The sequence below is a fragment of the Marmota flaviventris genome, chromosome X, assembly GCF_047511675.1.
Source record: "Marmota flaviventris isolate mMarFla1 chromosome X, mMarFla1.hap1, whole genome shotgun sequence".
Classification (NCBI taxonomy): Eukaryota; Metazoa; Chordata; class Mammalia; order Rodentia; family Sciuridae; genus Marmota; species Marmota flaviventris.
The window spans coordinates 13,414,884-13,442,356 of NC_092518.1; the positions used below are offsets into that span (position 1 = coordinate 13,414,884).

General features: G+C 40.6%; 1 protein-coding gene across 1 annotated transcript in view; it reads right to left on the bottom strand.

Moving 5' to 3' along the window:
* The window catches only part of Adgrg2 (adhesion G protein-coupled receptor G2), a 109,834-nt gene extending 83,281 nt beyond the window's left edge, over window positions 1-26,553 (bottom strand). Inside the window, exon 1 of the mRNA XM_027927358.2 lies at window positions 26,480-26,553. The gene's annotated coding sequence lies outside the window, so the exon portion shown is untranslated. The remainder of the gene's footprint in view (window positions 1-26,479) is intronic.
* Window positions 26,554-27,473: the final 920 nt, after the last annotated feature.

The following is a 27,473-nucleotide window of genomic DNA, read 5'->3' on the forward strand; positions in this document are numbered from 1 at the left end:
CGCAGGATTTGGCCCATGGGCAGCAGTTTGCCCTGTTCTGTACCAATGAGGAAGTGAACCTAGTATTTGAAATGAGACACAATGATACCTTGGATAAAGATGGTTGTGGTGATGGGACATATTTGTGAGGTATTTGGGAGGGAGAATTGACAAGACTTGGGTCTGAGTTGGATTTTTTTCTGTTTTCCATATTTTTTATTAGTACATTGTAGTTGCACATAATGTTAGGATTCATTGTTACATATCCATACATGCACACAATATAACAATATAATTGGCCAATATCATTTACTGATATTGGAAAGTATTTCCCTTTTCCTCCACCCCCTGGTCCCTTTACTCTACTCTACTGATTTTCCTGAGATTCTACCCCCCCACACACACACCTTTCTTTTCCTTTTTTCCTCTCTACTTTCCACATATGAGAGAACACATCTAACCTTTGAGTTTCTAAGTTTGGCTTATTGCCTCAGCGTAATGGTCTCTAGTTCCATCTACTTTCCTGCAAATGATATAATTTCATTTTTCTTTATGGCCGAGTAAAACTCCATTGTGTATATATACCACATTTTCTTTACCCATTCATCCGGGATAATGGTTCCATAGTTTGGCTATTGTGAATTGTGCTGCTATAAACTAATCACTGTAGTAAGATGACTTTAATTCTTCAGGGTAAATACCAAGAAGTGGCATAGCTAGGTCATCTTTTGAGGAACCTCCATACTAATTTCCATAGTGATTTATTAATTTACAATATCACCAACAGTGTAAAATTGTTCCTTTTCTCCACATTCTCTCCAGCGTTTGTAATTGTATTCTTGATGACTGCCATTCTAACTGGAGTGAGTTGACATCTCAGTATAGCTCTGATTTGAGTTTCCCTAATGGCAAACGATGTTGGACATGTTTTTCATATTTGTTGGCTATTTGTATTTTTTTTTCTTTTGAGACATTTGAGTTGAATATTAACCCGGGAAAAAGAGTGGCAGCCCCTGCCTAGAGTTTATTTGAAGCAACTGAGGCTCAGAGGAAATGAGTGGCCTAGTCTGAACTGGGGATGTCACCCCTAGGCTCAGCGGGCCTTCCCACCTCAGCCCCCGCCCCTCTGCCAGTCCCATTCACATCCCCCAGCCCCAGAAGCGTCCTTGCAGTCTTCTGTTGTGAGATTGCAAGTGTATGGGATACTTCCTCAAAAATGCTCTTGGCCTTCATAGTCACATACAATTTCTATACGGTTAACTAACATCACTTCTTGGACTTTCCCCTCAAACTAGCCCATATGAAAGTTCAAAATAAGGCAAGTATTAATAACAAAAAAATCAGCATAGTAGGGAGTCAATGCCTCATTTGGTGAGCACAGAATGACTTGGGGGGTGGGGAGCCGAAATCAGTGCCAGTCCATTCAGCTCACTGACATCCAGGAAAATCTCCCAGCTGCTGCCCGGCCTTTGTTTCCCTCATCAGAATGTTCTCTCCTAAAGCATCAGCACTACCTGCTCCTTTTGCTTACATCGCCTTCAGATCATTCTATTTGGCTCCACCAGAAGTGGAGTTATTTTTAAAGACTGGATGGTGTAAGGTAGGGTGGGGAAAGCCAGAACGGGAAGGCTCGGATGGTGGAAACTCCTCTATCACCAGGGAAGTTGGCTGGAGCACCAAGCCCTGGCCTCCCACCAGAGCAGGGCCATCCATTTTCTTGTTCTTTTTATAGTACTATCCTCTTTGACCCACCCAGTGCTGAGATTTTTCAGTGTGTTTTTCCAGGAGACCTGGCAAACAACAACTTGACAGGTTCAATGGTTTTCATTGACAGCCTGAATGGAGTCCTCTGAAGATTGCAAAACTGGACACACAAACAGACCATAAAAATCCTACCTCCCACAAGCGTCTGGACGTTGCCTCTTCCCAAATGGCCCTCCTGCACTGATGCAGCATGGGTGGCTTTACAGCACATTTTTAAGTGATTTTTTCCAAAACTGGGGTGTTCCAAGTGGCATGGGAGTATTATTTTTTCCCTTGCAGTAAAGGACTGACTCCCCAGATATTTTTGAGAAAACAAGAGAATACATGAGTCAAGTGGCTTCCAAAGCAAATCACTTGCCAGCAGACTCCATGACTTGGTGAACTGTGAGGTGCACTGGGCCTGTCTGTCACAAGGTCTGTAACTCACTTGAACACATTTCAGGGAATGTGGTGGCATATCTGTGTGTATCAGTTACTCTGAATTTGAATGCTATGAGTGCTTAGCGAATTATGGCAGAAAGGCCACTCTCTGGAGGCAGCTTCCAATAGGCTTTCTGTCACCCTGTCAGCAATCCCCACTTTGCTAGTCAGCATGTGGTATGCCAAAAATGTTTTATTGGTAAAGTCAGTAACTCGTTAATTATAATGATGAAAAGAAGGCTCAGGAAAAAAAATAAACATTATTTCTCTAATATTCACACAGATTCATCTCAGGAACATATGACAATTTTTATGGTAACAAAAAAGAAAGTGCAGGGTCAATATGACAGAATATTTCAGCCTCCCAATTTCCCATTGAAAAGGATGAAGTTGAAATGAAATGGACCAAAATGGGAAAACCAGGTGACATCTAGAAGGAAGGAATATTTATAAACTTCCTAACTCCTTGCCAATGTCACTAGGTATTAACCATAGGAAGGAAAGGAAACTGTGTCCACTCGCAGAAGGACAGGTGGTGAACCCTTTAAAGGGGCATAAGTCCCTGAGCATGAATTCTGGCTCTGCCACTTGCTATTCCTAAAATTTGGGGCAAGTAACTCTGTCTTCGTGTGCCTCAGTTTCTTTATCTGTAAAACGAAGGTAATACAAATAGCATTCATCTCACAGTTGTGGGAACATATACATGTTACAATACATGTAAAACCCACAAAACAATCCCTGGCACATAGCAAATGCTCAATAAATAGTAATTATCAGTATTGTAGTTAAGAATAGGTCTAACAAGGTCTAAATAGGGCTGGATATATAGCTTGGTTGGTAGAGTGCTTGCCTCACATGCATAAGGCCCTGGGTTCAATCCCTAGCACCACACACACACAAAAAGAATAGGGCAAATAATACCATTTGTTATACAAATGATTCTGCTTGAATAAAGATGTGCTCATACAAGTTAAGACAAGTGCCCAAAGGTCTGGGGTTGTGACTCAGTGATAGAGCACTTGCCTAGCATGTGTGAAGCAGTGGGTTCGATTCTCGGCACCACATGTAAATAAATTAATAAATAAAGGTCCATCGATAATTTTAAGAATATTTAAAAAAAACAAGTGCACAAAAATCTCAAAATACCTGTTTTTAAAATTTGCTTTCCAAAAGAATCATAAGCTGCCTTTAGTTATAACTACAATAATGCCTTTTTTTTTCTTTTTTTGGGTACTGTGGATTGAACCCAGAGTCTCATGCATGCAAACCACAGGCTCTACCAATGAGCTATATCCCAAGCCCAATACTGTCCAATCACTGGCCAAAATGTTAAAACCTTTTCACATACAAGATTATAGAAAAAAGGAAAGTGGGGGGAAGGGGAGTGAGATATTTTCACTGCATCAGGAGAATAATGCTCAATATTTAATTTAAGCCTATCATAAGTTGCAGGATCAAGTAGTCACTGATATTTACTACCTCTGTACCTTGGATTCTTTACTCATAAATTGGGGATCATCATACTTGCGTCCTAAAGCATCAGTTGTGAGTCAGTCAAGAAAAGTGCTAGGCTCAGAGTTTACTTTGTAGGACATAGCTACTGCCATTAGTTCTGTCATTGCCTAGCACTCTGCTTATTGCTCCACAGCTGTGGTGAAATGGACAATCATGCTTCTATAGAAAAGACTCTGTATGCCATGGGCCCACAGCCATAGGTGCCCTCCTCTTCACTCCTACAGTATCACAACTGCCACCCAGGAACACAGTTAATATCCACCCTTGACCTCTTAGTGTGAAGGCCCTAATGAGCCTCCTATCTCAAAAGGCATCTGCCCTTTAAACCAACTCAGATGGCTGAATTAATAACTTTGTCTTTGTTACAGGAATTTGGATCCTGGGGGAATAAAGTACGGATGATATTTGAAGGCCAGGGACCACATTTTAGGTGTTTATTTTCTTATGCTGAGGGTTTACACATGGGTCACCCCCAACCTGGCCCCAGCAGCAGGATACCCCCATTGCATGGAGGGCGCATGTGCTCTGTCATGCTCAGGCACCTTCCCATTCAACAAATATTTATTGAGTAAATACTATGTGCCAGGCACTATGTGAGGTACTAAGAGCATACTGGTTAACAAGACAGACACAACTGTGCCCCCTCTGGACCATCCGTGCCCGTGGGACCTTCAAACAAATAAAAAGGTAAATGGACAAATCAATGAAACAGTGACAAGTTTTTAAGAGACTTTTAAAGCTAACAGTTTGAAAGCTAACACGGAGATTAATTATATTCTTAGAGGAGACAAAGACACAGAAAATAACTTGCTCAATATAATAAAGAAAGCAAATAAAAAGTGTGATACACATGATAATTTCTATTAAGAGACTCAATTTGGCAGGAGTCAGGCTAACACTTTGCCAACATGCCAGAAAACCTTAGCTTCAAGCAGGGGAACATTCCATTTCACTCAGTTGCTATTCACTTTTTTTTTTTTTTAACTGCTAGAGATGGGATAGGATAGAGCAGTGTGTGTATATTTTCTCTCACATTAAGGTTCAGATACAAATATGGAAGGAAAAGTTTATCTTCCAGGAATCAAATTCGTAATACAAGTTTAATATCTCTTATCTGGAATGCTTGGGACCATAAGTGTTTCAGATTTCAGAGTTATTTCAATTGTGAAATATTAGCAAACACTTGATCAGTTGACCATCTTTAATCCAAAAAATTCAAAATCTGAAATGCTTCAAAATCCAAAACATTTTTAGCGTCATGTCAACACTCAAAAAAGTTTAGATCCTGGAGCATTCTGGATTTCAGATTTTCAGATTAGGGATGCTCAATTTATACTCAGAGAACACAAGAAATGGTCATTTGCTTGTAAGGTTTTAGCTAGAGTTACACAATCAGACTAGAAAATGTATTCCCTCTCCAGCCTGAGGAAGCCTGTTTTTGTCTTGGTACACAGCAAAACATCAACTCTGGTGGTGAAAGCGGGTGTAGGACCACAGGTGCATTGTATTTGGTTGTTTCACTACATTTTTCTGTAATTTCCAGAATTTTAATGAAGACACATTATTTTTGAAAACAGAAAAATCCTACCGGCATAATATATTTTGGGGTATTTCTGTTTTTGTTCTGTGTATATAACAGCAAAAGCAAGCTATACTAAAACATTATTAGGGCTGGTCATGGTGGTACACGTCATCCCAGTGACTCAGAGGCTGAGGCAGGAAGATTGCAAGTTCAAAACTAAGTTGCCTCAGCAACTTAGCGAGACCCTGCCTCAAAATAAAATAAAAAATAAATAAATAAAAAGGGCTGAGGATGTTCTCAGAGGAAGGTGCCCTGAGTTCAATCCCCAGTACTAAAAACAAAAACCCAAAACCACATTATTAGGGAGCTGGGGATGTATCTCAGTGGTAGACCAGTTAGTTGCCTCACATGCTCAAGGCCATGGGTTTAATCTCTAGAACTATAATATGTATATATCAGTAAAACCTGCATGTTAATCGTAAGTATGAAGTACAAATACAACACAGGGAAGGATAGGAAGTGTGTCAGGAGAAGGGATGGTGACAATTGTAGGGAGGCAGCTTGCAAAAGCCCTATGAGAAGACATCTGAGCCAAGAGCTGCTACAAGAGGTCAGGGGTACACCAGGGGGTTCCCTAGGGACAAAGGTTGCAGGCAGAGGCACTGGGAATTGCAAGAAGAATCCTAAATGGCCTGTTAACCCAGAACAGTAATCACTTCTGGCAGTAATCAGTTTGGACCAAGTGGAACCCAGTAATGGGCCAGAAGAAAACTAAGTGATAGGGCTGGCATGACATTGATAAGAAATGGCAGCCAAAGTCTAATAAATGCTTACTCCAGTTGGGCATGATTTTAACTGCTTTGTTTGTATGAACTCAATCTCTGCAATGACCCTAGCTAGGGTATGCATAAAATTTATTGTTCAAAGTAAGGTACCTGAGAGTAAAATGGGACACTATTAATTAAAGTGGAGAAAACAGGCAAATCAGGCCTGCTGAAGAGTGAAACAGGTGGTATCGCTATACCAGACCTTAAACTATACTACAGAGCAACAGTAACAAAAACAGCACGGTATTGGCACCAAAACAGACTGGTAGACCAATGGTACAGAATAGAGGACACAGAGACTAACCCACAAAATTACAATTATCTTATATTAGACAAAGGTGCCAAAAAACATGCATTGGAGAAAACATAGCCTCTTCAACAAATGATGTTGGAAAACTGGAAATCCATATGCAACAAAATGAAATTAAACCCCTATCTCTCACCATGCACAAAACTCAACTCAAAATGGATCAAGGACTTAGGAATACAACCAGAGACCCTGCATCTAACAGAAGAAAAAGTAGGCCCTAATCTCCATCATGTGGGATTAGACCCCAACTTCCTTAATAAGAATCCTATAGCGCAAGAATTAAAACCAAGAATCAATAAATGGGATGGACTCAAACTAAAAGTTTCTTCTCAGCAAAACAATCTGTGAGGTGAATAGAGAGCCTATATCTTGGGAGAAAATTTTTACCCCTCACACAGATAGAGCACTAATCTCTAGGGTATATAAAGAACTCAAAAAGCTAAGCACACATACACACACACAAATAAATAAATAAATAAATAACCCAATCAACAAATGGGCCAAGGACCTGAGGAGACACTTCTCAGAAGAGGATATTCAATCAATCAACAAATATATGAAAAAAGGCTCATCATCTCTAGCAATTAGAGAAATGCAAATCAAAACTACTCTAAGATACCATCTCACTCCAGTCAGAATGGCAGCTATTATGAAGACAAACAACAATAAGTGTTGGTGAGGATGTGGGGGAAAAGGCACACTCATACATTGCTGGTGGGACTGCAAATTGGTGCAGCCAATATGGAAAGCAGTATGGAGATTCCTTGGAAATCTAGGAATGGAACCACCATTTGACCCAGCTATCCCTTTCCTCGGACTATACCCAAAGGACTTAAAAACAGCATACTACAGGGACACAGCCACATCAATGTTTATAGCAGCACAATTCACAATAGCTAAACTGTGGAGCCAACCTAGATGCCCTTCAGTGGATGAATGAATAAAAAAAAATGTGGCATATACACACAGTTAAATTTTACTCAGCAATAAAAGAGAACAAAATCATGGCATTTGCAGGTAAATGGATGGCATTGGAGAAGATAATGCTAAGTGAAGTTAGCCAACCCCAAAAAAACAAATGCCGAATGTTTTCTCTGATATAAGGAGGCTGACTCATAGTGGGGTAGGGAGGGGGAGCATGGGAGGAATAGATGAATTCTGGATAGGGCAGAGGGGTAGGAGGGAAAGGGAGGGGGCGGGGATTAGCAAGGATGGTGGAATGTGATGGACATCATTATCCAAAGTACATGTATGAAGACACGAATTGGTGTCATACTTTATATACAATCAGAGGCACGAAAAATTGTTCTATATGTGTAATAAGAATTGTGATGCATTCCGCTGTCATGTATTTAAAAAATAACCCCCCCAAAAAAAAAAATCAGGCCTGCCCTGGACAAATCAGATGCATCACTATCCTACCTAGAAGGCAAACTATTATGACTACTTTATAGACAGGGAAACTGAGACAGGGCCCAGAGAGGTCAAGCAACTTGCCTGAAGTTGGAGAAGTGACAGAGCAAACATTTCATCTTAGGCAGTGGAGCTTCAGAGCCCATGCTCAATGGTTACCCAGGATTGTCTTTTTGCTTATTTTTTGTTTTGTTTTCTTATTTTTAGTATTGCCTTTTTTGGGGGTACTAGGTATTGCCTTTCTGTGTTTCATATGATAGGAAGCTTCCCAGGCTAAAAACTGGGTTATAGTTATCACTAGGGAGTAGGAGACTGGGCTGTAAAAAGCACCAGCTTTGAGAGTTAAACACCACCACTTTACGAGGCAAGCAACCCTAGACAACCATATTAACCTGGCGGAGCCTCTGTTCAGTCACCTATGAAACAAAACTACTGAGACCTGCCTCACAACACCACCCTGCGTAGCACTCATACGAGACAGTGTTTATGACAATCTTTTGGATACCGGAAAACAAAACATGGATAATAATTCCCAAAGTTATGTGTAAAAACCTGCATTTCTAATGCAAAGGCAAATAGTAAATATTTTCTATAAAAGGCCAAATAGCAAACATGTTAGGCTTTGCAGTCCACGTAGTCTCTTCTGTGACCACTGACCTCTGCTGATGTAGTGCCAAAGCAGCTACAGACAATCTGGAAATGAATGAGCATGGCTGCATGCCAATGAAACTCTATTTACAGAAACAGGTGGAGTTCCACAGGCCACAGTTTGCCAACCCCTGGCCTAGAGAAATGCTATTGGAAAGTGCAACCAGTCAGCACTCACTGTGCCTCTTTCCTGATTAATTTTCTTCCACAGTATTACTCACCATCCAACACACTGTATGCTTTACTCGTTTATCATCGGCTTCCCCCACTAGAAAATTAGCTTCGTTGAGGCAGAGATTTTTGTCTGTTTGGCTCACTGTTGACCACCCAGTACCTGGAAGTGTGCCTGGCACATAGTAGGGACATTATAAACATGTCAAAGAATGCATGCATGAATGAGTGGAGAGACTGTGAAGGAACTGAGCATTCTCTTGGGAGAGGAGGGCAAATCCCTGCCAAGCAAAAAAGGAAACAGAGAAAGATAACACTATCTGAAAACTTAGGGGAAGAAAAGCTACTGCAAATGAACTCAAACTCAACTTTGCCATTCTTTGTAGACAAAGGGAAAAAGGATTATTTCCAAAACCAATTTTGTGGGTTATGAATAATATGGAAGAACCAAAGCCCTAAAAAACATTTTCCAAAATAGCTAGTTAAAAGCTAAATTAATTATTGGCTTGATTTTGGTTTAAGAGAATAGCTTGAGTTGTGTTGCAGATCAACTAGTTACTGTGTATGCACACCATCCCTGCTTTCTCCCTATTCTGGTAAATGTGGGTTTGGTTGTTCACTGGTAATGGTTCAGAGGTAAAGCAAAGGAAAAGAAATGGGCTACAGCTACATCTAACAATGAGGCTGAATCTGACAAAAATAATGTTGAATGAAATGAAAGTTGCAGAGAACATGATGGTAAAAAAGATAACAATCAAAAGAATTTTAAAAGTATGCCAGTGAGACAGGCATGGTGGCATATGCCTATAATCCCAGACACTGGGGGGCGCCTAAGGCAGGAAGATTGCAAATTTGAGGCCAGCCTTGGTATTTTAGCAAGAACCTCAGCAACTTAGAGAGACACTGTCTCAAAAAAAAAAAAAAGTCATGTCATGTGAGTGGCATTCTCTCTTGCTTAGGGACATAGTCATAAGCAGGGAAACTATAAGAAATATACAAGAAGGATAAACTCCAAATTCAGGATAGTGTTTATCTTTACATGTTTTAAAAGCTGATGCAGAGCCAGGGTTGCTAAAGCAGCCCCAAAAGGAACAGGACTCCATATGCATTCCCATTCATATGCATTCCTCTCCCACTGACCCACCACTGACTCTACCTCATCAGGTCCCTCTGAGAGCAAAGGCCACATAGGCAGCAGAGTTATATGCCTAATGGTTACATACTGACTGAGTTAATTGTTCATAAGCAGCTGATCCCAGCAATAACAAGCCCCCAGAAGTGGCTCACTTCATTTCAGGTGCCATTTTGATGCCAGCAGCAGAGGAAAATGAAACACTGAGATGAAAATATTCTGATTGAAAAAAGATTACCGCTTGGTAAAAAAACAGTAATGAAGACTTTCTCAAAATCATAGTTAATATGAAAATCATCCATACATAATTAATCTTTGACATTTCAAAAAGTACTTAAGGCTCCAGCAGCACATAGAATCATTACTACAAACACCTGTTGTCTTTACACAAAATTTGCTGGTTAACGAAGAGTTTGTGTTGATGGAAAAATTGAACTTACACCTCTCTCTCAATGACTTCCTTTTTAAACGAGGAGTCTCTTGAACCACTCGTACATCCAAGAAAACAAAGTTAAGTACTCAGTTCTTTTATGTAAGGACAATTTTTCAGGAACTGGTAAGAAAATAACTCTCAAGACTAGGACAGGCCTTCCCAAAGTTAATAGGCAGACATTAGAGAAAACCGACTCCCTTTTTAGTTCCCTTTCTGTCCTCTAGATGGGGCCCATTCCCAACTTGTAGGTACCCAATACAAACTTTTTGAACCCTTGCCTGCTCTTAGGAAAAGGGCACATGGAGGCATGTCAACCAGATTCTGCACCTATGTACCTTTTAACAACACATTAAACCAAGGAAATGAATCTCTAATTGTGCAATTTCAGGTTTCAGTCAGATGAATAGGTGAGAAGCTGGCAGGGGAGGTGGGGGGCGGGGGAAGCTGGGCAGTTATTGTTATAAACCATATTTAACCCTCTTCCCATTCATATGTTGAAGCCCTAACTCCCAATGTAACTACATATGGGTCTCAGGAAGTATTTTAGGTTAAATGAGGTCATATGAGTAGGAACCTACTCTGATAAAACTGTAGCCTTATAAGAAGTGAAAAAGAGATCTTTCTCTCTGCCAAGTACAAAGAGAAGGTGGTTGTCTATAAGCCTGGAAGAGGGCCCTCACTGGACAGTGACGATGCTGATACTTTGACATTGGATTTCTAGTCTTCAGAACTGTGAGAAACAAATTTGATGTTTAAGCCATCCAGTTTATAGCAATTTATCCTTATCACTAACTACCAGAAACAACTGAAAAGAAAGTTATATTTTTGGTTCCACAAATCACAGAGAGGCAATCACCTAGCCACCCTGGATGTTTTAATAATTGTTGCATTAAAGTTAGCCCTGTTGATACAGTATGTACTCTTAAGATAGCATGTCCAAAGGACCAAGGGTCCCTAATTAGCACCTTCAAAAATCCCAAACAGAGAGATAGAGGCTTAGTTTGCTGGGCAGTGCAACCTGGCCAAGGTAGGACACAACCGTGAGAAACTCAGTCCAGAGTGCCAAATCAGGACAATATCCCTGCCTGTGTGGGTTTTGAACATGAAAGGAACCATGGAGAACTTTGAATACAAGGTCTTGAGAGGGAAAGGCTGTGTATCATATTTCTGAACATATAGAGGGACTAAGAACTCCCAGATAGCCCTAAAATCCCCTAAATACACTGAAAACCTTAAATTATCTGCTTCTGGTCTGGGGAAGAAAGCAGGAGGAAGAAAAAGCTAAGGGTGTGGCTAGGAGAAGCAATGACCACGGATGCAAAGCTTGTATATGTCCTTGAAACTTAATGTCATGGGCCTCCATTCAGTAACGTGAATATCCAAGGACTCCTCACCACAAGGGGCTAGGCAGAGAGCCCACCACAGAGAAAGCCACTGAGAGAGGACTATGGAAAGAGCATAAAAACATAATGTAGCCAGGGCATGGTCAAGGCTGAGGGGGAACTTATACATCCATCCTCCTGGGGGGGAGACACAAAGACAGGAATCAGTTTGACTGGGGAGCCCTGAAAATCAACTCTGTTGACATGATCCCAGGAACATGGAAGTACTCTCTCCATTATCAACCTATTTCTAGCCATCTAAAAGTTTAGTGTCATGCTACCAAAATATCTAAATATTGGTGATCCCCCCCCCCCAGGCCTTAGAGCAAACCCCACAGAGGTCCCATCTTCTTTTCTTGTAAAAGGACTTCTTAAAAAAACAAAAGTACTTCATGTATCCTTGAAGAGCCTTGACTTAGTTTTGGTTCCTCCAGAAGGTAACTCTGAGGCATGGATTGAAGAGAAAGTGGTTTATTTAGGATGTGATTCCAGGAAACACAGGAGAATGAGGAAGCGTGAGAGGGGCAGAGAGGTAGCTAACACACATCATCACCACTGCAGGGTAGGGGTGGGGGGACTGGAAATTAGCCCTAGGAATTCTGGAAATTATCCCTCTCAAGGCCAAAGAACTGTGTGGTGTATATATCTAATTTTTATCAGGTATTGGTTGAGGGCAGCTCAGGAGTCGGTTAGGGGGTTGAACCCAGGCTCAGACACACTTGCAGCTGGCAGGAGGACTGGTGTATGCTGAAGTGGTCAGGGACAAGGAGGTTGAAATGGACACCTAGGCTCTCCGGAATGAACAAGAAAACATGAAATATTAAAAACAGGAGAGGAGAGGGGGGCTTCATGCTGGCCCCAACTCACTCCTTTCTTCATGCCAGTACCTGGGGTTGAGTACATGTGTGCATTGCTTTTTGGCATATGTTGGAAGAGTTCAGTGGTTTCTCTTCAGTTATTTGCTACATTTGAGGAGAAAACAAGTGTGGGGGTGGGGGGACTTTGATAGAAGTTGCTAATTGAGACTAAAAGAATCGCTCAAAGCACATTGGGCTTTTTCCACCGCTGTAATGCAGACTGTACATAACCTGGTTCTTCAGCCAGCATGGCCAGCCCAGAAAGGCTCTAAGGTAGGGGTGTTTATCATAGTAAATGGGCAACTGACAAACGCCCCCATATAATCCCCCAGGAACTGAGAAGCAGCTGTGCTCTAAAGCCTCACACCTGGCATCTGCCTCACGTAGGAGTTGAAAAGCAGAAATCTCCTGCAGCAACCCAAGGCTGCAGAATCGACATCTGCATTTTAATACGATCCCCAGGTGATCATTAAGCACAATGGAATTTGAAAAGCACTGCTGCAGATGAGGCTCTTTGCTAATTGTTCTCTCTGCATAAAAAGTACCTACAGGGAAAGTGTCTCTCACCAAAAACAAGTGGAATGTATTTGCTCCAGTTCCAGTGTTGGAAAAATCAGATTTGCTGAATGGAAAAAAGGAAAAAAAAACCCTACTGACCTGATGTAATCACGACAAAAGATAGTATACCTTAGTTTTTCCAAACCCCCTTTATGTACTTCTTTCTTCCTTTGTTTTCCCTTTTTTGTTTACCTGGCAAAAATGAGGAATCAATGCCCATTACACTTGTCCATTTAGATGGTGAATCTGTGCCTCTGTATCTACGTTTCAACAGTTCCAGGGGTGTTTTTTTTTTACTTCAAAAAAATGAGATACTCAGAGACAGTTTGCAGTAAAAGAAAAGCAACACAAAATTCTTAAGACATTTAAAAATGATATCTTTATATAGGTCATTGATAGAGTAATAAAGAAACATAGAAACAGAAAGAAAAATGATGCTAAAAATTATTTCAAATTATATATATATATGTATATAATTTGAAAAGACTCAAAATTGGATATGGATAGAGATGTATGAGCTATGCCCAAAGGTGGCTACTAGCCCTAACTGCATACCAAAAATAGTTGACACCTGTGAAAACAATTAAAATATATTTAAAAGCTTTTATAAAGCTTTCTTTTAGGTATTTACCTGCTAGTAATGCACACATGTATTCTCCAAAAAAATATGCAAGTGTTCTTCACAGCATTATTTTAAAACTGGAAATAAACCAAAGGCCCATCCACAGTAGAAAGGATGAACTGCAGGAGCATGTGATGCAGTACCTCGCAGCAGGGAGGCGATCCAGCCACAACTATCTACAAGGACATGGAGGATCTCAAAACCAATAGCTGGTGGAAGAAGTCAGCAATCCCATCTGGACCCATACACATGAAATGTAAGAACAAACAAAACTAATCTATGGCATTAAGAGTCAGGACAGTAATTACTAGAAGGATGTGAAAAGCTTCTGGGGGCTTTTCATGTTCAGATTCTTGATATGGGGGCTGGTGGCAGGGGTAGGCCCAGCCTGTAAAAATTTGCTGAGCTATACATTTATAATGTGTATTATTTGTACTTCAATACAAGTGTGATTTTAAAAAATATTTTTATGCACTCTCTATCCACTTTCACAGATGAGTCAAAAGAGTAAGTCTCTAAATGAGTCCATGAAATGCTACTTGACACATATGCCTACTTCATAAGGATGGGTGCTAGAAAGAAAATGACTGATGGTGATGCATAGGTAATAGATATTCTGAGAGTGAATAATGGTGCACAGCTCTTAGGTATGAACTATGAATACAACAAGCATTTGGGCCAATTTAGAAAACCAGACCCTACTGGATCAGGGGTAATGGTTTCCCCAAATACACTAAAACATGTGGTACCTTCTGTCATAAAGTTAATAATCTAGACAAGAAAATCACTGCTTGAAGCTCATTTGTACTGATTTTCTCCTGGATGCTTTAGTATCATAGAGTCCTCTACTAGAGGTTTTGTTTGGTTTTTTTAAATTGAGTGCTGCCTATGTAGCTCAGTGATAGAGCACTTGCCTAGTATGCTGCAGGCTCTGGGTTCCATTCTCAGCACCAGTGAAAAAAAGAACTTCAATAATCTTCAAATAATGCTCCAAAAGGAAAATCATTTCAGTATACAACCTCCCAATCTTCCGCCCCCCCATCTCCCATGTATTCAATTTATGACTGCCATACCAGAACCACCTACTAGGAGACATTTTTTATGTCCTTTTCCCAGATTCCCGTAACATCCACTAGTTTATCATCTGCGTTATTCCAGAACAACCACTGAAATGGACTCAGTGGATTATACTATAAACAAAAGGCAGAGGTGAATGTCACTTTCTTTGTTATCCCCTTTCCCCCATTAAAATTCCACATGTAGTCCTCTAAAATGGTGCATTAAGAGAATTTACATGCCTGAATCCCAAGGTATGTCAACTTTTTAAAAATCTGATAACCACTCTTAAAATATTCAGGAGGACCAGGAAAGTCCCCATTGAAAAATGTGACACTGGTGATCTCTGGAATTCTATCACTTTTTTTCTTGGTAAAACGTAATTCCCCTTTTTTTCTGAAAACTCAAATAATAACACTAACACATAAAAGTGGATCTTTCATTGGATCCCTCTCCTCACCAGAAGCTTCTAGACTAGTCCCAGACATATGGGAGTACTATAGGAGAAAAAGAACATTTCCTGGATATATTTAATGTGGTGGAAATCATGTCAAATGGTTTAAATGTATCATTCATTTACCAAATGTTTATTGGATACCTACTATATAGCAAATATTGTTGTAGGCACTAAATATGGGGAAGGGAAATAGGATAGTGGCACAATAAAAATACAAATAAACAAGGAAACTAATAGATAATAAGTACAGTATTGAGAATTGTAAGGTGAAAACTGAAGTCTGAATGATGAAGAATCAGCCATAGAAAGATGGAGAAGGAAGAGAGACCATCCAAAGAGAACAAACAGTATAAAAGACCAAAAGGAGCTTGATGTGCTGGCAGAATCTAAAGAAGGAGCACAGTGGGCCACAAACAGAGATGAACAGTGGGGTCCAGGCCATGGCAGAACACCGTAATCCAGTAAGAGAATGACATGATCCTTTAGCGGTCTAAAAAGATATTCTAGCTGCCATGTGGATTAGATTGTAGGAAGTCACTGCAGTCATCCAAGAAAGAGATGAGAGTGGGCTGACATATGTGGAAAAGTGTCAGTAGAGAGAAGTGGAAAGATTTGGTACATACTTTGGAAGTTAAATTGCCAAGATTTGTTGATGGGTTGTATGTGAGGTATGGAACTTGGTAGGTCTAGGGCTTGAACAACTGAGTGGATGGTGGTATCACAGACTGAGATGGGTCTCATAGAGAGAGGATCAGATTTTACATGAGGGTGACAGAGAACTGAGATTTTACTTTGAAAACATTAAATTTGATATGCCTGTTGGATATCTATGCAAATTATTGAATCCTGGTTGGTAAGAAAGGTCATGCCTAGAGGTACTGAAGTGGCACCCCTTTCTCTACAGAAAAGTCTTAACTGGGCTTCTCCAGAAATCTTCACCATGGCTAATTTTAGGACTGTCAGCAAAAGAGTCTCTGCAAAAGAGTTCAATGTAGGTAAACTTCCTATTTTAGTGTTGCCCTGTTTTACTTGGCCACTGGCCAGGAAGATACCAGAACTCCAGGTGCTGGACACCCCCTTACTAGTTTTTCACAAACATATACAGTATAGTAGTTTGTAGAAATGTACAAACAAGGCCTCTGGCCTTGAGCTGGGCTTCACAAAGATGTCTACATTTTTAAGATAAGTGACCAATTGGGCTCTATGGTAACAGCTGGCAGGGAGAGGAAAGAAAGGGGAGAAGAAGCTCTCCCCTTCTCAGGTGTTGTCCTTGAAGGGTTAACTTGACCAAAACAGTGAAAGAAAAAGCTGCTTTTATGTGAACTTTAGCAGACTGTGAACTTCTGAGTCCCTCCCCTTACATGCTGGGTATAAAACTCTGAAACTCCCTGAACTTGGGGTTCAGGGGATTAATTGATTACAGCAAAAGCTGTGTCCTCTGAACCTGGCTATAGCCAAATAAAACTGTTTCCTGCTGTCTTCGGTGCCTTGCGTTGTCTGCCCCAACAAAGTACTTGGTATCTAGATGAAATGTAAAGCCATAGGGACTAAATGGGGTCATTTCAGGAGAATGTATAAGACAGTGTAATATAATGAAGGCCAGAAGAAGAAATGTTCAAAGGAAAGAATGACTACTTGTATTAAATGCTGCTGCCAAGTCTAGCATGATAAGTCAGGTAAGTAAGAACTGTATTTGGCAATGTGAAATTCACTAAGGACTGACAAGAGCCTCAGGACAGCACCTGATTAGATTGGACAAGGGAAGAATGTGGAGCAATAAAGTATGAGCATCCTTTGAAGAAGTTCCTCTGAGGGGGGGTGACCAGAAATGGAGGGAGGGATAGTGAAGGGAGATGCAGACTTAATGGTGATATTAGAGCATGATTGTAAACTGATAGGAATGATCCAGAAAAGAGAGGGAGGAATTCATTAAAGCAGGAAAGAGAGAAGGAAACATCGTTTTTACATGGTTTTTGTTATTGTTGCTTGTTTGTTTGTTTTTTTACAGTACTAAATGGAACCTATGCTGGGCAAATGCTTTGCCACTGAACTTCACACCTGGCCCTGAGAGAAGGAAATAGAATAAAAAACTAAGTCCTTTACAGTTCGGCAAACACACCAGTTAAATATGGCAATAAGTTACAAACAATTACTAAAACATAGGTATTTATGAGTTCATATCAATAATAAATAGGTGAACACATAAATAAATGGGGCAAAAGGAATGGCATTTGCTGAAAGCCGACTGGTAAATGTGGACGGAATACTAGAATTGAAAAATCATTATTTTCAACCATCATATTAAAGATTGGACCAGGCAAAAATCATCACTGGATGCTAAATCTACAGAAAAAATATTAGGAGGAGCAGAATATTTAGTCTTCCCAAAGGCTGCTGATTTGGAAGAAAAAAAAACAGTCACCACCCAGTGGAGAAATCAGAAAACACTTTAATCACGTGATCAAAAATTAAACATTACCAATGAGGAGGAGATGGACATCATGGGCCTCTAAGATATGATGTCCTAAGGAGGACACATCATCACCTATGCAGTACTATGGCCCAAAATGCATAACATAAATCTAATCACAAGAAACATGAGATAAATCAAAAGTGAAGAATATCCTATTAAAAAAAGAAAAGGAGGGGGTGGACTGTATTCATCCCAAATATTAATGTCCTAAAAGACAAAGAAAGGCTGTGGAAATGTTCCAAACTAAAAGAGACTAAGAGGCATGATAACTAATTGCAGAAATAACTCTAAACCGGATCCTATACTAGAAGGAAAAAGTACTGTAAAGGATGTTATCTGGCCTATTGTCAAAATCAAAATAGAAATAGAAGATTAGATAACAGTATCTTATCAACATTAAATTTACAGAATTGATAACAGTACAGTGGTAATGTAAGAGAATATTCTTATTGTTAGGAAACTCAAGTATTTAGGAGTAAAGGGCCATGAAGTATGTAATTTATTCTCTAATAATTCAGAGAAAAAATAAGTGCATGAGCAAGAGTGCAAATAATAAAGCATATAGGGTGAAATGTTAACAATAGATGCATCTGGATAAAGGGTATATAGGTATTCTTTTTTTTTTTTAACCTCAATACTGGGGAATGAACCCAGGGGTGTTACCACTGCACTACATCCCCAGCCCTTTTTAGTTTATTATTTATTTATTTATTAGGGATTGAGCCCAGGGGTGCTCTACCACTGAGCTACATACCAAGACTTTTTGTTGTTGTTGTTGTTGTTTCTAATTTTTGAGACAGGGTCTTGCTAAGTTGCTGAGGCTAGTCTTGAACTTGCAATCCTCCTGCCTTGACCTTCCAAGTAGCTAGGATCACAGGTGTGCACCACTGAGCCCAGCATCGCATAAGGGTACTGGGGGTTGAACTCAGGGGCACTCCACCACTGAGCCACATCCCCAGCCCTATTTTGTGTTTTATTTAGAGACAGGGTCTCACTGAGTTGCTTAGCATTTCGCTTTTGCTGAGGCTGGCTTTGAACTTGCAATTCTCCGGTCTCAGCCTCCTGAGCCGCTGGGATTACAGGCATGCGCCACTGCACCCAGCTAGGTATTCTTTATACTGTTTTCACTTTTACAAATAAAGTGGAACAGTTGTGAAGTTTAAATTTTTTTCAAAATAAAAAATAAAAGACGTTAAAAAATTACGTGCTTGGGAAGACAAAGAAGAGATATCCTGAGCCTAGAAAAGATGGTCTTTGACACATCAGGGGCATCTCACTCACAGTTTCACAGCATCAATGGCTAGCACTGTGAGTCTTTGTACAAATGTGGGCATGTTGGACGGTGGGAATATGAGGAGGTTCCTGTCTAATGAGCTCCAGACAGCAGGTGATGTGTGAAGGGCAGAGGAAATAAAATATAAAACAGCGCCTTTGGGGAATGGAAAGGCAAATCTACTAGGCAAGCATAGTAGGATTGCTTGGCAATGTTGAAGGTCCACTGAGGTTTATTAAAATCAAAAACTGGACCTAGAGATTGCTATTTATTTTTAGAACTCCCCCAGTGATTTTAACACAGGCTCTGAAATCAGATGGTCTGTATTCAAAACCTGGATCCACTACTCACCTTTTGAATGACCTTAGACAAGGTACTTAACTTCTTTGTGCCTCAGTTCCCTCTTCTGTAAAGTTATAAAAATACCTGCTTCAAGATGTTAGGAGTAATGAATGAGTTAATATATGTGAAGCAGTAAAAGCAGTGTGTTTGCAGTAAATATTAACTATTAGCTACCATTATTATAATTACAGTCAGAAATGTAGTGGATACTAGATGAATGTCTGTGGATTAATGAACTGTTGACATTAAAATAGACTCAATGCTGAACCCAAAGAAATGTCCCCACTCAATGTGAACAGAAAGGCTCAAAGCATTGAATTTTTCTTAGAATTAGTGTCTGATTTCTTCTAGATTCTAGGCATGCTCATTCAGTCATTCAACACATATTCATTCAGCACTAACTATGTCCAGGTAGTGTGGAGATCCTGACAAAAAAAAAAAAAAAAAAAACTGAGCAAAGTCCCTGACCTCTTGGGACTTATATTCTAACAGGGAAAAAACAAAGATGTGAAATTAGTAATAGAAATATAATTGCAGGTAAGAGTGTTAACAAAAGTGGGATAAGAGAATGGACCTTTCCAGTGGGAGGTGGGGGGTGCTCTTTTAGAACAAGGGTTAGAGAACATCCCAATGAAACCAGGGAACAAGTTACGTGACTGTGTGGCAGGCAAATGCTTGGCTTGGGTGAGGACCAGTGTGGAGAAGTATGAGAAGAAAATAAATAAAGGGGGCTACACTGGAGACCTGGGAATCCATCCTAAGTGTGGAAGGAGGTCATTTGAAAGTTTTCAACCATGGAGTTATAAGACTTCATTTACTTACTGGCTAGTTTGTAGGGACAAGAGTGGATGCTGGGAGGCTAGCTTAGAGGCTCAACAGTCATTCCAGAGAGAAATGTGAGTAGTGACAGTTATCTCTGGGTAATATAAAGGAACTCACTTTGCATCATAACAGGATCTGATAGAAAGTGAACCTATCCTGGACACAAATCCTGCAGTTTAGGGGCTTCAAAACTAAATGAATGGCTGAGGAGCTAAATGGGTTAGCTCAGTGGCAGAAAACTTGCCTAGTGTGTGAGGTCTTGAGTTCAATCCTCAGAACTACCCACACACACAAAAAGAAGAAGAAGAAGAAGAAGAAGAAGAAGAAGAAGAAGAAGAAGAAGAAGAAGAAGAAGAAAAAGAAGCTAAATTAACACTCCAGGTGTGGTGACGCATGCCTATAATACCAGCTACTCGAAACGCTGAGGCAAGAGGATCACCAGCCTGGGCAACTTAGTGAGACCCCATCTCAAAATCAAAAATAAAAATAAAAGGGGCTGGGGGTGTGGCTCAGAGGTATAGTGCTTACCTAGAACACTTGAGGCACTGGGTGCAATCGCTAGCACCATCAAAACAAACAAACAAAACCGCTAAATGAACAGTTTTATAAAGCATGACTGTAGGTCATAAAATCAAATGAAAGGGAAAAGAGTGGTCAAATCAACTCAGACAATTATGATCAAGAGGATCGTGATCATTTTAAAATAAAATGAACAGATGGGAAGTGAAATATCAATACACTCACATGGGGAAAATATGTAACACTTGAGATTTTGTTGCAATTATATACAGGTGTGTTTATACTAGGTTGAAATATAAAATGCACTTCTCACTGAGAATGGTGGGCAAGAGTTTGAAAAACACTATGAAATTACTCTATTTATTTATACATGTATAGCTTATAACTATCCCTTTATTTTCTCCCCTCCCTACTGCCTCCAGCATCTTGCCAAGTGAGAACATTATGAAAATTCCCCAAATGTAGTCTCTTCATAATCTATCTAAATAAAACCATTGATTGAATCCTACACTAACTTCTCTAAAGAGATCAAAATATGAACTTCCAAAGTCAGGAAGATTGAGTGGCTGTAAACCTGTTAAGCTTTCAATGAAATACAAAAAATTCTAAGCAGAATAAGAAATTTTTGAATTAAACTTTAGACTTTCAGCAAACTAAATATGAAAAAAACCTCCTGAAAGAAAATTAGCTACCAGAATCCTACAGCATGCATAATACTTTACTTAATGGCAAAATGTTAAATAAGCATTCCCACCCAAATCATAAATTACTACCCAACATTATCCTAGAAGGAAGCCTAGCCACTAAGACAAGAAAATAAAATGAGGTAAAAATATTGGGGCTGTGGCTATGGCTCAGTGGTAGAGTGCTCGCCTAGCACATGTGAGGCACTGGGTTCGATGAAAAATGAAATAAAGATATTGTGTCCACCTACAACTAAAGAATTAATAAAAAGAAAATTGGGGAGAGGGGATCCCTATACTATTGCCATCAAAGCCGATGATGACCTACTTATCTACTTTGAAAATGTGCAAAACTTAATTGAAAAAATATGAAATGAATAAAAGTATAGTAAAATGGTTTGAATATAAGATAGATCTACCAAAAAACTTAAATAGCCTTCCTACTCAATAATATAGTAATCAGAAGATGAAATGAGAAAAAAAGATAAATTTCTAAAAGCAATAAAAATTACATACAAAAAAACAATCTTGGAATTCATCTAAAAGGATGCATAAGACATACAACCTATACTAGCATAGGATAGACACACAGATCAATAGAACACAATAGAGAAATTAATAGAATCACACATATACAATCAATTTTTGACAAAGGGGACAAGGGGATATAATGAAGGGAAAGAAGAATCTTTTCAACAAATGATGTTGAAACAGCCAGATATCTATATTGGGAAAAAAGTGAACCTTGACTCTTGTTTCATACAAAAATAAGCTTGAAATGAAGTTAAAGACTTACATATAAATGATAAAACTATAAAATGTCTAGAAGAAAGCACAGGAGAATATCTTGGTGAACTTGAGATAGACAAATACTTATTAGATTACTAAAAATGCTATCCCTAAAAGAAAAAAACTTGATAACTTAAAAGTTTATCAGAATTTAAAAACTCTGATGGCACATGCCTGTATTCCCAGCAACTCTGTAGGCTGAAGCAGGAGGATCACAAGTTCAAGGCCAGCCTCATCAACTTCATGAGACTTGGTCTCAAATACAAAAATATAAAAGAGGCTGGGGATGTAGTTCAGTGGTGGAGCATTCCTGAGTCCAATCCCCAGTACCTCCCCTGCCACCAAATTAAAAACTTCTACTCTTCAAAGAAACAACATTAGGGAAATGAAAAGGCAGTCCACAGACTAAAAGAAAGTATTTGTTATATATATATATATATATATATATATATATATATATATATATATATATATATATATATATCAGAGATCTTACATCCAGTTGCACAAAGAACTCTTGATTCAATAATCAAACACATTGAAGAAAAAAAAAATCAGACATTCACAAAAGAATATACACAAATAAACAAAAAGCACATGAAAATGTGTTCAACATCATTAGTCATCAGAGAAGAACCTCACAGAGCCACAGGAATGGCTAAAATAAAATAAACTGACAATACCAAGTGCCGATGAGGGAATACAAAACGGTACAACCAGGCCAGGCATGGTGGCGCATGCCTATGATCCCAGCGCCTTGAGAGGCGGATGCAGGAGTATGCCAAGTTCAAAGGCAGCCTCAGCAACTTAGTGAGGCCCTAAGCAACTTATCAAGACCCTGTCTTAAAATATAAAAAATTAAAAATGAAAGAAAAAGAGCTGGGGATGTAGCTCAATGGTTAAGCACCCCTAGGTTCAATCCCAAGTACCAAAAAAAAGGTATAACCTAGGGTTGGGCATGTAGCTCAATGGCAGAATATCTGATTAATATGTGTTGAGTCCCTGGGTTCAATCCCCAGAACCACCCAAAATCAAAAACAAACAATAAATCAAAAAACAACCAGTTTGGGAAAGTTGGGTAGTTTTTGGTTTTTTTTTAATAAAGTTAAACTTACCACAAAACATGACAATTTTACTTTTAAGTATTGAGTAGAGTGAAATGGGAATTTATGCTGTATGCAAATGTTTATGTTGGCTTTACTCATTAACCATTGATAATGGATAATTGATAATTGATCATTGCAAATGGATAAGCTGTGGAATATTACTCAGAAATAAAAAAGAATGAATTAAGCTCGGTGCAGTGGCACATGCCTGTAATCCCAGTGGCTCAAGAAGCTGAGGCAGGAGGATTAAAAGTTCAAAGTCAGCCTCAGCAACTTAAGTGAGACCCTACCTCAAAATAAAAAAATTAAAAAGGGCTGGGGTGTGGCCCAGTGTTTAAGTGTCCCTGGGTTCAATGCTTGGTATCAAAAAAGAAAAAAAGAATAAATAATTGATCCACATAATAACATAGATGAATTTCAAATGTAATATGCTAGGTAAAAGAGACCAGACTCAAAAGCCTACAGAGTATATGAGTTTATTTATGGAACAGTCTGGAGAAGTCAAAAGCATACAGACAGAAAACAAATCAGTGCTTTCCAGGGGCTGAGAGTGATAAGAGTGGTTGACTACAAAGACACTCAATAGGACATTTGCTGAAGTGATAGAATTCTTCTTTATCTTCATATGATGGATATAACATGATATGATGATAGTTACATGACTATATGTATTTCTAGAACTGTACATTAAAAAGAGCAAAGTGTGGACTGGGGTTGTAGTTCAGTGGTAGAGCACTTGCCTAGCACCTGTAAGGCACTGAGTTCGATCCACAGCACCACATAAAAATAAATAAATAAAATAAAGTATTGTGTCCATCTACAACTTAAAAAACATAAACAACAGTGAAGTATAATAAATTATACTTCAGTTTTAAAAATGCAAAATAGATTCAGAATCTTTGAGGAACTGATTTTATGATAATTTTTCCCAAATATTTCAACTTCCCCCCACCTCACACAATGCCCCCCCCCAAATAAAGTTCCACAGATTAAAGACCTAGACATTTTACAACATTTAAAATGAACTTTTTTCCTCTCTCTTGAGGTAGAGAAGGACTTTCTCAGTGAGGCATAAAAACCAGTTCCCAAATTTTTATTGAAGTCAGAATCTCTATTTTTGGAACTGTTAACATTACAGAAACACATCCCCCCTCCCCATTTTTTAATTTAATGGTGCTGGGCCCGATAGTGTATTTGAAAGTGACTTGACACTCTAAAATGGAAAAAATGTATTTGCCAGTTTCATCTGAGTAGTGAAAGCACCAAGAACATTTGTCGTGATGAACCTTCTCTGAGTCCCCAGAATGACCACATCAGCCATGGAAAATCAACTTCTATGCTGGCTCTCCCTAACACCTGAGCAAACTCACTTGACCATTTCTTGAAGGCTGTTCGTGGTACCAAAAACATAGCGGCTTTCCTTTCCCTGCCAAACCCGCCAATGAAATTCCATTTCTCAGACTTTTTTCTCCTTCTGCTGAAGAAAATCATAGCCATAATTAGAGTTCCATTTTTTCTTTTCTTTTTTTCTAACATTTTTTTTCCAGAAAAATATACACACCTGGAATCTGTGGTTTTTTGGCAAGAATTATTCACAGACAAAACAAGGATGCTGGCCCTGCATTTCTTCAGTGTTTTTTTTCAGTAGTGAAATTTGCTTTATCCCCCTTTTAATGAAAGTCACCTTGCAAGGATGTGGGAACGATAAAAGCAAAAGGGAATCTGATCTGGGCTGGCAGGGTGCTGAGGCCCTGTAAAACAATACCTCTGAATAGCTACAAAATTTGGCCACTTTTTGTATTCCAGCTTTGCATTTGACCTGTACAAGTGGCCAAACCAAGCAATGTCCAACTCATCTTGGATTTTACCTAAGCAAAATTTTGAGACACTAGATAAAGCCTCCCCAAATCCTTCGGAAATAACATACCTTGTCTGTTATTTTACAAATTATCTGGCCATCAACCTTAATAGTATTGTCTACTAATGTGAAACTCTTAATGCACTATTAATTATTAATAAAGCAATAAATTCTGTCCTACCATGCATGACTGGGGCTACGCTCAGGAATCCTTATGATAGTCAATGTTGAGAAAGATTAGAAAAACTGCAATATTTTGCTTAATAAAACTTTACTCGACATCACCCACCAGTTCCAAACCTGATTAAAGAAATGATCCTTTTCCCACTTATGGTGATCATGAGACAAGATCCGACATAAGTTGTGGGGCCCAACGCAAAACAAAAATGCAAAATCCCTTGTTCAAAAATCATTCAGAATTTCAGCATTAAACCAAGTGTAGGTTGTACCTCCATGAAGCCAACTCTGCTGTTAGATAAAGTACCGGCTAGAAAGCTGTAAGAAGAGTAAAGCATTTTGCTATTACATGAATAGCAATAGTTTAGTCGTTTTTAATGTGTGTGCTTGGGGATACAGATGAGTTGTAACGTCTTAGGACCTCATCTTCAGATCTCCCACTTTTCCTTAAATTTTCAACTTGTTGGACAAAAAGTAGGTCTATATAGTATTGCCACATAAAGTAGTCTGCCACATAAAGTGTAGTCCGTGGGCAGCAACAGTAGCAGCATCTGGGAACTTGTTAGAATTGCAGACTCTGGGGCCCCACCCCAGACCTACTGAATCAGAACTTCATTTTAACCAGATCCCCAAGGGATTCATGTGCACAGTACAGGCTAGAAGTGTCACTGTCGAGGCAGCCACGTAAAACCTCTGTCTCTGATTTCATCAAGCTTTTGGGTAGCCGGGCAGCGCTTTTTCTCTCTCACTCACTTTGTATATAGTTCCGGAGCCTCAGAATTCAAGTCCCTGACAATGCGCTCGCCCGAATCCACTAGCCTCTTCCCCTATGCTCACCCCCTGGCTCTGAGCCGCTGCTCCATCCTGCCGGCCCGGGGCCACCTGTTCTGGGCCCAGCCAGGTGGTGCTTCGCCCAGCAGTCCCGGGCCCGGGGCGCGCTAGCGCTCCTCCGGCACCGCCGCACCCCACTGTCCCACACGGTAAACCGATTCCCCGGGATGCGCGTCTCGCAGAACGCCCGGGCGAGTAAAGCTCGTGACTCCGTTTTCCAGAGAGGCGGGAAGGATTTGAATCCGTTTAAAAGTTTGGAATACACGAGTCCCCCCTAAGAGAACGCGTCGCTGGAGCCCCCTTTCCCTCAGCGCGCAGTTTCCCACTGTGGGAGTGCCAGTCCCGGGGCTCTACGCTTTGCCACTGCCTTTCAGGACGGCCCGGGCCGGAGGCGGAGAGCCTCAGCCGGGCGAAGGGAGCGTTCGTCCCGTCGCCCTCCAGTCCACACGTTGCGACTGAGCCTCCCGTGCCTGTCGCCAGCTCTCGGGCCAGGTCTTAGAAGCGCTAGGGGACAGATCCATCTCGGCGCCGCACGCTTACCTGCAGGTCCCAGCGACGGGCTGGCCGCTGGCGCCCTCGGGCCCTCCTTTTCCCTTTTCCCTCGGGCCTCGTCCCTCCTCCTCCCTCCCGCGGGCCGGGCACCGCCCCCGCCGCTCCCGGACCGCTCGCGCGCCCGCCTGCTCTCCAGCTGCCCAACGCGGCGTGGCGCGTCCGGCGCTCGGCGGCTGCAAGGCTGGGCGCGGAGGCTGGACGCGGAGGTGGGGAGCGGGCGGGGCGCAGTGAGGAGGGTGTGAGCGAGCCGCGTAGCCGGCCAGAGCCCTGCAGGGAGCTTGGGGCTGAAGAGGTGGGAGGTAGCGGGGGCAACGAGCCCGGCTGCCCACCCCACTTTCGCCAGAACCTCCGCGGCGCTTCTGGACTCCGCGAACCAATAGTCCCTGGATGCTGGGCGTGGAGCCCGGCGCGCTTTCCCTCCGGGTCCCCAACTTTCACGGCTAGCGGCTCACCTTTAGGGGTCGCTCTGGTACCCAAAGGCCTGTCCCGCTACTTCCAGCGCCGCGCGCTGTGATAAATGGGAGCCCCGAGGTCGCCCCTTTGCCAGGATATTCCTGAATGCAGAAACCAGACCCCTTAAGGTTTGGAGAGACCGATAAAAAAGAAACGTCCTGGGAAAGGATTCAACTCGTGGTTTCCTGGTGAAGGATATAATTCACTGGGTACCTAGAAACTAGGATCCTCAGCGCTCTGCCTTCTGGGGACAGCTAGAGGGGTGAGGTGACAGTTTATGAAGTTGATGGTTTTACCCTGTCATTATCTCCACCCTCTGCACTTTCACAGAATAAAAATTAGATCTGAACAGCACTTACAGATCACCTAAGCATCTTGTCAAAGTACTTTACAGATGGGAAACCCGAGGCTCGATTCTACAATACAAATTAGTTATAGAGACCAGGTAAATACTATACACTCCGAATTCCCTCTCTGGCTCCTTTTGCTACTCTCCCCCCCCCCCGTTATAGTCAAATAACACTTATAT